At 39.7% G+C, this 12,172-nt stretch overlaps 1 protein-coding gene across 1 annotated transcript in view; it reads right to left on the reverse strand.

Moving 5' to 3' along the window:
- Positions 1–10,196: 10,196 nt before the first annotated feature.
- LOC307181524 (uncharacterized protein) overlaps positions 10,197–12,172 on the reverse strand; it is an 82,579-nt gene continuing 80,603 nt past the window's right edge. Inside the window, exon 11 of the mRNA XM_079911972.1 lies at positions 10,197–10,315. The gene's annotated coding sequence lies outside the window, so the exon portion shown is untranslated. The remainder of the gene's footprint in view (positions 10,316–12,172) is intronic.

Genomic DNA, 12,172 nt, shown 5'->3' on the forward strand with positions numbered 1-12,172 from the left:
AGCTTCTTGTAGGAGCTCTGACAAAGGGGAAATAATCTAAATAATCTAAATCTAAATAGAAAGTTTTGTTTTATAAGCTTGTTGGTTTGTTTGGGTTTTTTTATGCAAGAGACTGTTAAAATTTACACTTGTAAATTTGTATGAATCTTCCCTTTCACATCATCACATTAACTGTCCCCTTAGCAGTTAATAAGGAAGCTGTGTTTTCCCTGAATTAGATAAAACAATATCCAGATTCAAAATAAAAAGATGGAATTACTAGCAAACTTTGCTAAGTTAGTAAATCGAGGCCTTTTCTTATTCTTTGTATAAGGTCAAAAATGTGACATTCCAGGCTTCGCTGGTGGCGCAGTGGTTGAGAGTCCGCCTGCTGATGCAGGGGACACGGGTTCATGCCCCGGTCCGGGAAGATCCCACATGCCATGGAGCGGCTGGGCCCGTGAGCCATGGCCGCTGAGCCTGCGCATCCGGAGCCTGTGCTCTGCAACAGGAGAGGCCACAACAGTGAGAGGCCCGCCTACCACAAAAAAAAAAAGTGACATTCCCTTAAATGATACAATTGAGGATCTTTACCCAGTTGTTAATTCAGAAGTATGTTCCTGTGCAAAAGAAAAAAAAAGTATTTACCATGGATTCATGGATTCATATTTTAGCATTTCTGAAAGCATGCCTTTGTGAAAAAATTCCCTAAACAAAGAAAACCTTTACCTGTGTCAAATTCAACAATCTGCTTACGTTGGTAACATGAAACACAAGCTCCTCTTCCAGGAGCTCCAACTTTGAGAATAGTTTAAGTGACCAATGACATAAAAAATGAGTTTGCTTTAGACCTTTCTTTTTGGTAGCCATGACATAGTAAGGAAAGGATAAAGAAAGACACTTGTCAAAGTAATACAGTATTTCACGTCCGCTGATTAGGTCTGTTCACAAGTGTAACAGCTGTAACCAAGGTCTTATTACGCAGTTAAAAATTCCGATTTTGATGAAAGGTATTGGACCAGGCCACATTTGTGGTAAAAATGTTTTCCTTTTTTTTGTTTTAACTCTTCTGCCAAAACAAATGAATTTCTCAGTCACTATATGTGATACTACAATAGAATCAGTGGATCTTGCCAAATATGGAAATCTTCTAAAAAACTGCTCTTATCAACTTGCAAGAAGCCAAAAAGTGAAATGGATATTGTGACGCCCTGTAGACTCACGATATCACATTGGATGAGGCATGTGAAAGTACTTTGTAAATGATAAATAAAGCACTACAAGCATGCAAATTATTCAAACTACCTGTAAAGCTTCCTTCATGATGATGATGGTGATGGTAACAATAATAATAATAGCTATCACTGATTGAGTGATTTTTATTATATGGCAGCAACTATGCTAAGCACTTTCCATGTATTTGCTTATTTATTACTCACAACAATTGGTTAATGTTAGACTATCATTATCTCCATTTTACAGAGGAATACTAAAAGCTCAGAGAAGTTAAGAAAATTGCCTTAGGTCACACAGCTCATCAGCCTATGACATTAAAGTAGTTCTTCACGCCCTCATGCAAATACAAGTGTTGGTAAAGAATTCATGGATTAGGTCTAGTTATGTTATGTGATCCAGGTAACCCCACATATGGTCATATTACTTTTTAGTTACTGAAGAAAAAGGACACATACACATGTACACATACATGCAAACTTATTCAGATTCCCAGAGATATGTCAAGTATCCTTGAACTAACACATAGGTGTGTTCTCTTGATTTGACAATGATTCAAATGAGTCATGTGATTTTGTTCTGCAAAGGCTCTTTCTAGCATAAGGTAAGCATGTACTAAATGTTTGATAAACATGTGTTTCCCAGCTTGGCAGTATTTGCCTTACTTGCCTGGCACGTTATTCAGAAATCTTTGGTTTGCAAATGACAAAAAGTCAACTCAAACCAGCTAAAAGCAAAAGAGGAACTGATTTGCTCATGTAAATGAAGAGTCTAGAAAGCTCTGGTTCCCAGCATGGCTGGATGCTAGCACTTGGACATGTCTTGTCCATCTCACTACTGCTCCGGCTCTACTCTGCCTTTCTCTTCCTTGGCTTCCTTCTCAGTCAGCTTCTCTTCACCAGCAGTTATTGGATTATATATGGCTGCTCTAGAGATGTCAGCACTTCTCTCTTTATATCACCAACTAAAGTCCCAAGGAAGCCTTGAGTTGGCATAGCCTGCATCATACACCCATCCTGGAACTGACCACTGCCTTCAGAGAGATAAGGCATCTGATTGGCCAACCAAGAAGGAGGAAGAGGAACAGAGGAAAGGAGGAGAAAGAATAAGACAAGAAGAAGTTGGTGATAAACTGAAGCGTGACACAAGAGTAGCCTTTCTTAGTCCGGAGATATCTTGCTGATTTTTAGTTTCAATATTATCTCAAAAACTTAGCTTCCAAGAAAGGAAGTGAATGATAGGTCATTCCATCCTCTTGTTAGATTACATTCTGTATTTGTGCTGTCTTATTTATTATATTTAAAGGAAATGGACACAGAGCTTTGAAGAGGGCAAGGCTTATATGGATGTTGCCGTTCAGGAGGGAAATTGTTTCTTTCCCTGCTTCATTATACTTGGTGATAATTATGATCCGTACCTCGGTGACAATTATACCATTCCAAGAAATCCACATTCGTCTTCCAATTCGTAAATTAACAAAAGGACACTAGAGAGTGTGCCCTGTTACACGTTTATAATCTTTTTGTCTCAGACTCTATGAACATGATGGGAGTTTCCCTGTGATCCTTTCTCACACAGTCATATCCTTCTGCCCTATTGCACACAAAAGTCTCATTGATTGGAAGGGCAGCTACACTGATGTGCAGGGCCAAAGGGTTAAGGATCCAGGAAATTCCCAACTGGTTTAACAGGAATGGGCACCACACCTTCTTGAAGCTCTACAGTGACCAAGTCACAAAAATTGGGTCCACCATGAGAATTGGGGAAACTCAGGGAAGTGCCTTCAGGCGACAAGGGTCTGTGGAGATTGAGAGCTCGGATAAGGGCAAATGAGTATCTCACGCTGCTCTGCTACATTCTAGTCTTGCATTTTTCCTAAGACTTCTTCTCACCCAAGGGGGTGGGGGGAAGTGAAGAGAGAAATGGAGAGCCATTCCACAGCCACATAGGTGCCCATCCTCATGCCCTGATCCTAAATCCCCCACAGCACTACTCTTATTAGACACTCTCCCTTCCCTTTGAGACAGGCTGGGACCTGGGACCCTCTGCTGCAGTGCTTGCACCTGGACAAATGTCTCCTCAAGCAACAAAATACAAAGAAACTATAAGGGACTAAAAATAACTGTGTGCATGTGCAGTTGGGGCAAATTCTGGACAACAAGATACAAAGAGACCAAAAAGCCCAACTGCCACTTCTGAAGAGCCAGGAAAAAAAGCAGGGTACTGCACATGCCCCCTGCACACACCACCACCAAAGGGGTGGGCAAAACACCTAAGCCAGCCCTCTGGCCCAACCCCTGGACCCGCCCTCACCCTCACCCCATATAAGGGACCAGCTCTCCTGCCCCCCCCTCAGGGAGCAAGCTAGCAAAGAAACCTGTTACCTGTTCTTGCTGCCCCCTGCTGCAGCAAGGACTCCAACAAAGCCTTGCCTGAATTCGTTGTCTGGCCTCTGATCAGTTTCTATTGATTAAGGAGGCCAAGGACTCTGGTCAGTAACACCTTGACTCTTTTCTTGATCTCTCCTTTTTCTTTTAGATCCAGAGGCAGAACGCCAAATAAGTCATACTCCTCTACTGATAACACACTATCATTATAAATTTGTACCAAGCCCTTCCCTCATTGTTTATTGCCTTTTATCCCATTTCCCTTCCCCATTTTCCTCTCCAACCCATCACCACAGCACTAGTAGATTTGATGATCTCCTTGAATTTCCATGTATCCTCATAAAACACGTGGTATGTCCTTGTGCTGTGTGTATGTATGTTCTTAACTTTTACAAATTATGTCCACAGACTTAGTTCTGTTTCTTTTTCTTTTTTGTCCACCCAGCACAGTTTTTAAGATTTATCTAGATACTTCAAGCTGTTTTGCATGGTATTGCATGGTAAGCCTCATTATCTATTCCCCCGAGGATGAACCCCTAGGTCGCCACCGTCCTCACTACCACAAACCACACTTTGATAAATATCCTGGTCCAGCCCCCTCAGGGACCTGTACGACAGCTTCTCTGAGCTCTACATCTGGGAGTGGGACTGAAGGATGGTTTCCATCTGGCTCTTCTGTCCTGACTACTCTATGCAACACCTACCACGGTGACAGTACCAGGTTCATATCATGTAAATGGGAGAATCTGAGGCTTAGAGAGGTTAAGTGATATACCTAACCCCACAGAGCTGGTTCAGTGCTACAGAGTCAGGATTCAAAGCCAACTTTCTCTGACTCCCAGGCTTGCTCCCTTCCACTGTACCACACTGCCTTCCACAGGGACCTTTTGATTCAATGACCTATACTAGAGGCAGCAGGACACAGAAACAGGCCAGGAAAAAGTATCCGTTCCTTTCACCAGACATCCATTCCCCCAGGGGCCTTCAAACCTGCAGGGAGAGCTAACCGTGCCACAGGGGCCTGGGTTCCCCAGCCTGGCCTGCAGCACTGTGTAATCAAAGGTGCGGGAGAGCCCCACTGGCTGGGGGCCAGGCAAGCTTAGCCCCGCCTCGCACCCCTGATGCAGGCAGATTAACAGCTGCCATCTGGCAAGCAGAGTCTTTCCATGCAAACTGCAAACCCCCCCTGTGGGTGAATCACTAGTGTGTCCAATACCAGTCAGGGCCAATAAAACTTTGATGGCTCTATTAATGAAGATGAAAACTTGAGATATGCCAAATACAGATCAAATGGCATCTTGGTAACATGATTATCTCTGAATTACTAGCTGCATAGTGAGACAGCCAAGCGACTAATCCTGGAGAAGGCTGGGTGCTTCGGATGCAGGAGACACTACTTCTTGCCTCCTGGGTGTTTTTTATTGCATCAAAGTAGTACTTTACTAAATGGAACACCTCAGAAGGCCCTCTTTTACAGAGAAGATTTAATTTCTTGAAGTTCTGAGGTTCCAAATTCAGAGTGGTCTGTAACAAGATGAGCAGGGACTACGTCAGGAAGAAACGAGGAACAAACACAAGAGTCTAGCAAATGTTCATGTCTACAGCATTGTTGATAAAATTAGCAGAAACAGCAGGATAGGAATGATAGAGAGGAAAGTAAAAGCCACAAGTCTCTCCTGCTTTCCTTTTATTTTAAAGTTTAATAGTAGTTTTATTTAACTCAGTATACCAAAAAATGCCATCATTTCAATATGGATTCAATATAATAATTAATGAGGTATTATATATTCTTTTCCAAGACTAAGTCTGAAATTTGGTGTATATTTTACAGTTTTAGTACACCGTAATAAGGACTTGCCACAGTTCAAACGCTCCGTAGTCTGGGTTGGGTTCCTCTTGCATTTCCATCATAACCTGTTTCTGTCATTCTTCCACTAGACTGTGTTCTTGAGATCAGGGACTCTGCTTTGCTTCCCACATCCCTAACACATAGCACAGTATACATAGTTGGTACTCAACAAATACTTTGTTACACAATGAAAAGGTGTCATTGAATGAGATAAAAGCCTTCATGCAGAGCAGAGGCTCTTTCCATTTCTGACTTTAGCTCACTATTATCTAGTAAGTTCTTCTATGCTAGTGTTTTCAATACGTGAGCTACCTTAATGCCTGTCATTTCTATGAGGTAGCATTGTCATTCCTTTTTTCCTTATGAGAATGTTAAGGCTTAAAAGTGTTAATAACTTGGCTGGAGTCAAACCTCGAGTATTGGGCCAAGCTGAGACTCAGCCTTGGGTCCTTCCATGTCCAAAGTGAGTGTCCTCTTAAGGAAATGCCATGGTTTGACATCCCAATTTTAGGGAGCTACAGAGAATTTTGAGAGGGTTCCAAGAATTATTTCCAAAACAAATGGAAAGCTAGCCCCAGTAGAGAGGCTTTGAACATTTCACCTTTAGGACAGAAAATTGGGACTCATCAAGTGGTAGTATGTTGGAGAAGTGGGGTTGTGTGTGAAGATCTGTGAATAATTTGACACATAAAATGTCTTTCAATTTAGCTGGAATTCTGTAACAAAGACTTGACTTGGCAGCTGTGGAATAGACTATGATACCTCCAAGAATCCCATTTAGCCACAAATGTCTATAAACTTCCTTACAATGTCCATAAGAGGCCAAGTACATGAATTGGTGGCATGGCACGTGGTCTAAATTGTGTGATGTATAAAGTTATCTAAAGATGTCTTGAGAAAACCCCACATTTTTCCTTTTCTCTTGAAGTGCATTTGCGTGCACACCAGATAGCTAAACAATCACTGACTCTAAAACTTCTGATATACTGTACCTTTTCAGTCAGATGCATAATTGTGGTAGGACTCATTGTTTAATGTTTCACAGGATCATTAGCAACTTTAATTTTTCGTTAAACTCTTTTTTTTTAACATCTTTATTGGAGTATAATTGTTTTTCAATGGTGTGTTAGTTTCCGCTTTATAACAAACTGAATCAGTTATATATATACATATGTTCCCATATCTCTTCCCTTTTGCATCTCTCTCCCTCCCACTCTCCCTATCCTACCCCTCTAGGTGGTCACAAAGCATCGAGCTGATCTCCCTGTGCTATGTGGCTGCTTCCCACTAGCTATCTATTTTATGTTTGGTAGTGTATATATGTCCATGCCTCTCTCTCGCTTTGTCACAGCTTACCCATCCCCCTCCCCATATCCTCAAGTCTATTCTCTAGTAGGTCTGTGTCTTTATTCCCGTCTTACCCCTAGGTTCTTCATGACATTTTTTTTTTCTTAGATTCCATATATATGTGCTAACATACGGTATTTGTCTTTCTCTTTCTGACTTACTTCACTCTGTATGACAGACTCTAGGTCTATCCACCTCATTACAAATAGCTCAATTTTGTTTCTTTTTATGGTTGAGTAATATTCCATTGTAAACTCTTGAAATCCCTTTCTGGAAAGACAAATGAGATCACATTCTGCATTCTCCTGGTTAACAGTGGCATTATCGCGTGCAGTTCCTCAAACAATCAGCTAAATTCCATTGTCATTCTGAATTTCTTCTCTTTCTTTTGTGATGCATTCACAAACTTACTCAGTCTTCTGCCTGCTTAATGGAAGAAATTTTATAGAAACTACCATAAACGATACTTAATTGTAAATGGCTTTAAAAAGCCATATGGAAGGATGAATAATCTTCCTTTTTGTTTCCATCTTTCCTAAATATTCTTTCGCTTTGTGTTTTGCAATACCTTTTGCACTCGCTTTGGTCAAAATTGTTTTTGGCCATTTGCCTGTTTGAAATGTCCTACAAAATGAATTGCTTCTTTTGTAAATAAGAAAAAACTTCGAGAAATATTGCTTTGAAATACTGTGCTGGAGTTATAGCTAGCTGGTAGCACTTTCTGTAGGGGCAAAAGGGGGTAGAGAGTTTATTGTTTGTTCAGCATATATAAATCATGATCCGGGTAATATTTTGTGCTTGCCTTCATATCTTCTAGTGGCTGTAGTTTGGAGCATCACAAATATACTTTCAGGAAAGAATTGCATATTTCCTGTGTAATGAGAGCCTTTCATTTTGGGTTAAACTTTCCAGTGACACCCGATAGAAATTGGGACATATCTTTAACCACAAATTTCTTGGCTGACATTTAATGAGGACACCATGATTTTCAAGTGAATGAATTCACCCACTTTTATTGGCTTCCTTTTTTTACTTTCTACTTTAAGAAGTTAATTTATTCCTCTTACAATTTAAATGCTCTTCTAATATTATTCTTGCAAGGTAACTTTGGATTTGGCCACTCATCATCTTCCGTCTTTCCCATATCACCCTATGCTTTTAAGAAAAAAATATCTCTAAATGGCACATCAGGAACAAATATCAGAATTGGAGATCATTTTTATACCAGAGTAGTTGTCAAAATTAACCCAATATTGCATTGCAGGTCAATTCACTTATAGGGCACATTATCGTATAGATAATAATGTTTTTAATTTCTTGCAAGCTTAGAAATGACAGTGAATGCACACTAAAAGGAAATTTTAAAGCTCACATTTAAAAGAGAAATAGTTTTCTACTTTTACCCATTTAAATGCAATGAAATCGTATATGTATATACACTATGAGTCACTATGTAGGATTATTAAAAGAACTTTCCTTTCAGAGATTTTCTTTCCAAGTACAATTCTTGAATCACATATCTTAATATAATATTCAAAATTATGAAGACAGAGAGAAAAAACTTTATTGAAAAGATGGACCATTTAAGGCAGGATTGGATTGATGGTCAATTAAAACTGTATCTCCACACTTTCATTCATGATGTGGATTCTTTTTTTTTCTTTACCTCTGTAAAGTCGTTGAAATAAGATATATTATGCCAAGATATCTGGGCAGGAAATTGCCACTAGGTGTGAACAAGAGACATCCAATCTCTCCATTCTAATGAAAATGTGATCAGTCACATTTGTACTGAGAAGAAAAGACAAAATATGACAAAGACTCAAAAATTTAGAAAAGTACCATTAAAAATCAGCTCTGTGGGGCTTCCCTGGTGGCGCAGTGGTTGAGGGTCTGCCTGCCAATGCAGGGGACACGGGTTTGTGCCCCGTTCTGGGAAGATCCCACATGCTGCGGAGCGGCTGGGCCCATGAGCCATGGCTGCTGAGCCTGCGCGTCCGGAGCCTGTGCTCGGCAATGGGAGAGGCCACAACAGTGAGAGGCCCGCGTACTGAAAAAAAAAAAAAAATAGAAATAATAATAACCAACTTTTAGGCTTCAGTTCCTTGTGAGATAGATAGAGAGAGAGAGAGAGAGAGAGAGAGAGAGCGAGAGAGAGAGTGTGTGTGTGTGTGTGTGTGTGTGTGTGTGTGTGTGTGTGTGTTTTAATACAAGTGTTTTCTACAAATAAACTTGGCCACCAAACTCTTTCTTTAGTTGCTGGTGTATTTTTGTTTTCATATGTGGCACTGAATGCATTTCTGTAGTTGTGAACAACTACATTTGATTAAAATCTGTCAGATTTATCTTTTTAGCAGGAGAAAAGAAATATGTGTTTCTCCAGAAAGGAAATCAATGTGTCTTTATGATAGATGCAGAGTGGAAGGCTGGGTACTGTCACTTTAAGTGATGAAGCAGAAAGACAGGGTAGCTCCACAGCTATCACCAACCTGCTGCCGACATAGCTGTTGGGAGGCAAAGCCCTGTTTAAATCTCATAATCATTGTTTATAGGATAGACTTACAGTCACTGACCTAATAGTTATTACTCTAACTTGTTAAGTTACAAAGTCTAGCGTCTAAGGTGTCCACAGTTTACTTTGTTTAAATTTTCTTAGCAATATCTTTGAGCCAGAGCTCTACTCTGTTGCTCTTCAGAGAAAGAGTCCTCCCCTCCCCATAGGAAGGCACCAGGTCTGCAAAGGCAGATAACTGTAGCACAGAATCTCCTTTCTCAAGAGAAACAGAAAACAGAAACCAGCTCCCAGGCTATGCCAGAGACACATGAAGCAGAAAACATCCTTAAGGGGACATAATGAGAGACTGCTTCATGGCAAAAATATGTCCAGAGATCTCCCTCCTGTTGAGATCCATGCACCTCCCCAGGACCCCAAGGGTAGATAGAGCTTCAGATAGAACTGTGCTGGATAGAAAAGAAACTTCTGCCCTGACGTTGTGAGGTTATAAGTTTCTCCATTCAGAGATGCTACAACCAGCGGACACTTACCCTATTAAGACTGCCTGAGAAAGTCATGGTGAGCAGAGATTTCTTTTCAGCATGAGTATTAGTGTCTCTGTGGCTACAACCAGCAAAACCATCCTAATGAGCTTGTAAAGGAATGTCAGGGTCTATGAACTCACATGTCAGCTAAAATTACTGTCTCTCTTGCCTCATGAATGACATCTGTCAGTAAAGTATTTGAAGTGCTTGTGACCAATTTCTATAATAATGCTCTATGTATAAGCCCCTCACCTAACCAACTTTTTAAAAATGCTTTGTTGGTTTGTGTTCCTTAATAAGTGTTTTTAGAAGGCATTTTATTGACGTGAGCGTGCACATGTATGGTCTGCATATTAAGACAGGCCTGATTAAACTATTAAATGACATTATATGCAGAGTACCTAGGGAGAGTTTGGAACATCATAGATATTCTTCACAGGTCCATTCCTTATTTATCACACTTCTCTTCAACTTGCATATCCTACAAATTAAATAAATAAGCACAAATAACTAATGCATTTGCTCAAAGCTAAATGACTCTTTTCCTTTTCCCCTAACGTTCACTTTCCACCACCCTTACTTCACGATCCCCAAGCTATTCAAGAATCAGGGTTTAAGAATTACACATTGGGCCTCCCTGGTGGCGCAGTGATTGAGAGTCCGCCTGCCGATGCAGGGGACACGGGTTTGTGCCCCAGTCCGGGAAGATCCCACATGCCGCGGAGCGGCTGGGCCCGTGAGCCATGGCCGCTGAGCCTGTGCGTCCAGAGCCTGTGCTCCGCAACGGGAGAGGCCACAACAGTGAGAGGCCCGCGTACCGAAAAAAAAAAAAAAAAAAAAAGAATTACACATTAAGAATTCATTGGTCACCATCACATCCACTATAAATGATTGGAAGCCTTCCTACAATTTATATAAAATTGAAATGATTAAGATACATTCTTGCATTCTGATAATAGACTCTAGTAATGGTGTTATATGATTCTGATACAGTGATGGATTGGATTTGCTAATGTTTTGTTTATAATTCTTGGTAGAAATTGGTCTTCAAATTCTGTACTATCTTTAGAAGTTATCTTCACAAAATGATTTTAGTACCTTTCCTTTTTATGGTTGAATAGATATTCTATAACACTGGAATTGATTTTTAAAGACTGTAAGGAATTCATCTGTAAAACCATCTAGGTCTGGTGCCTTTTATAGTAATAGATCTTTTACTTTCCAGTCTCAATGATAATTGATCTGTTCATGATTCTTTAAGTGATCATTTGAAGAGTTTGTATTTTTACTAGGAAAACCGGACTCCAGGTTTCCAAATTTATTTCTATAGAGTTGCACATAATATCTACCAGTGAGTTTTCTCCATATCTGTGCTTATGTTTCCTTTACAATGCTGAATTTATTTTGCTTTCTCTCTAACCAGGCTTTACAGGGATGTATCTAGTTCATTAATCTTGCAAAGTACCTAATTTTGATTTTGCCTACCCCTTTTCATGTTTTTTTTCTACATCATAAGTTTTAGTTTTCATCTTTATTAACTACCTCCTTCTTTAGTCCAATTTTTCTTTTACTTTTTAGTTTATTTTAAAATTACTTTCAATCCTTATTTTTTTAAACAATAAAGATAATCTCAGGATATAATTTTTTAAGAGTACAAAGTTTGCTTGAATGTCTCATATAATATATACTTTACTGTATTATAACTACACTCTCATAGCTGAATAAGCATCACACCTCCATAGTTGCCATATTTGTATTATAATCTTTTATGTATATATTATCTCATACAATGAGAATCTCTTCCTCTTTAAATAATTCTTTGTATTCCTGAAATACTGAGCACAGCTTTTTGCCCATGTAGAACCTCATTAAATACGTGTAGGATTTTTTTTAAAAAATTATGGAAGGCATGAAACTTGCTAGAGTATCTAATTCAGCAAAGCCTATGCACATCTACCCATTTATCTCCAAGAATTAGGTGATGCTGGAAAACTGAATGCTCAGGGGGTGATGCTATTAGAAGAAAGCATCAGATTTAAGCAAGATAGAGCTGGGCTCCAATTCCAACTTTTCCACTTACCAATCAAGTGATTTACCTTTTCCAAACCTCAATTTATTCACATATAAAGCAGGTTAAAAAAAAAAAAAAGTTCTATCCTCACAAAGCTACTATGAGGATTAAATAATGCATGAATATGCCTGACACATAATAAGAGCTCCACAGCCATGAGCTCACAGTATTATTGTTATTACCATTATTGTTGCAGTAGGGACAGGGTGATGGGGTGGGAAATAATTGAGAGGCAGAAGCCAGGGAAGTGGAAAAGGCGCTGGGAAA

The sequence above is a fragment of the Stenella coeruleoalba genome, assembly GCF_951394435.1.
Source record: "Stenella coeruleoalba genome assembly, chromosome: 2".
In the NCBI taxonomy this organism is placed as follows: domain Eukaryota; kingdom Metazoa; phylum Chordata; class Mammalia; order Artiodactyla; family Delphinidae; genus Stenella; species Stenella coeruleoalba.